The sequence below is a fragment of the Olea europaea genome, unplaced genomic scaffold (genome assembly GCF_002742605.1).
Source record: "Olea europaea var. sylvestris unplaced genomic scaffold, O_europaea_v1 scaffold2413, whole genome shotgun sequence".
Classification (NCBI taxonomy): domain Eukaryota; kingdom Viridiplantae; phylum Streptophyta; class Magnoliopsida; order Lamiales; family Oleaceae; genus Olea; species Olea europaea.
In genome coordinates this window covers 51,890-53,330 of record NW_019242301.1, presented here as the reverse complement: position 1 = coordinate 53,330, position 1,441 = coordinate 51,890, and the positions used below count along the sequence as shown (strand labels likewise).

The 1,441-nt window shown below is 26.9% G+C and overlaps 1 protein-coding gene across 3 annotated transcripts in view; it reads left to right on the top strand.

Moving 5' to 3' along the window:
* The first annotated feature begins 592 nt into the window (after positions 1–592).
* Positions 593–1,441, top strand: part of LOC111381981 (AUGMIN subunit 8-like) — a 9,883-nt gene continuing 9,034 nt past the window's right edge. The window contains exons 1-2 of one of the 3 annotated variants that reach the window (XM_023005831.1): positions 599–616; positions 868–937. The gene's annotated coding sequence lies outside the window, so the exon portion shown is untranslated. Of the gene's footprint in view, positions 617–714; positions 938–1,441 lie in introns of those variants that run through there. The other 2 variants (XM_023005835.1, XM_023005830.1) reach the window with 2 other exon arrangements.

The following is a 1,441-nucleotide window of genomic DNA, read 5'->3' as shown; positions in this document are numbered from 1 at the left end:
TATATATATATATATATATATATATATATATATTTTATAACTATTCCACATTTTATTTATAATGAACGTTTTCAATATTTGCTCACTTTTACTTTTACGTCTCAATTTTTTTCTCGTCGGATTCTCATTCTTAACTCTCAATTAATTAACATATTTTATCTTTAATCACAATTTTCATTCAAATATTCTGCTGACGTGCATTGAAATGATAGACAAATATTTTTTTTTTTACTTTTATATAAGTTATTTATTTCGATTATTTAAAAATGTGACTATGAGAGAGATAAATATGTCTTTTTGACTTTCATATCAAATATTTTGGATGAAAATTATCTCTATTGATAAGATGTGAAAATTAATAGAAGGTTGATGATAATTGGTTTTTTTTTTTTTCCCTTGATGTTGAGAACATAAATATAAAAATAAAAGTTTAAGGATATGCATAATAATAAAAATGTAACAAAATATATTTACCATTTACCCTTTAAACAATCACGTCCGGTAAAAGAACCGCCGCTGTTTAAACGACCCTCTATGTAAACCTCGTCAAATCTGTTCTTTATTATTATGATTTTCACAGTATGCATTTTTTTCCCCCAAAATTCAGAAAATACGGGTCCTTATTTATTTTATAATCCATTTTATATTTCATCAGTTGTATTAAAATTAATTATGTTATATAGAAGTATTGTATTCTGCTTTTTTTTTTTTAAGTGTTATTTTTGGTTTTGGGAGCTGTAATTGGATATAATTTCTGGTGTTTTTCGAATTATTCTTTTAGTTATAGAATTTGGGAAGTTTGTAGAAATTTTGAATCTATTTCTGTTTCTACTTTAGCTAAGCATTTGCATTTTTGCAAAATTGAAGGAGATCTTGAAGGTTCCATGGAAAAATTTGCCAGCGTATTTTTTGAGTTCTATTAAGCTTTTGTACGGAGGTAATACGTGAAACCTGCAGGTGTTCGCAAAATTAGGAACAAAATCTGATATAAACAGACATTTTTTTTGCATGTTATTCATGTAAAATTGCTTGACACCTTCAATTTTTTATTATATCAAAAAATGAGATTCCATTGATTTCTGTTCCTGAATCCGCAAAACCCAATGTCAATACGGAAATCAATTTATTTTTATTTTTTAACAAATTTCTTCAAATAACGATGTTGTTAGTACTAAGTATCAGAAATTGATAAAAAAATTAGTAGTTTTGATTTTGATGTTTTGTAGGTAGTGTGAGTTTTTCATGTGGGGATGGGCCACGATCTCTACTTCCACGTGGTATCCACGTCCCTGTTTCCATATCCCCATATTTTTATGCGTTCCCCAGTTTTTGTTGGGAAATTAAGAGTTGCATTTATATAAATGAAGTGTAGTCGATTTTAGGAAATATTTTAATTCTAATTAGTTACAATTACTTGATCGTTTTTTTTTTTTTGGTTGGG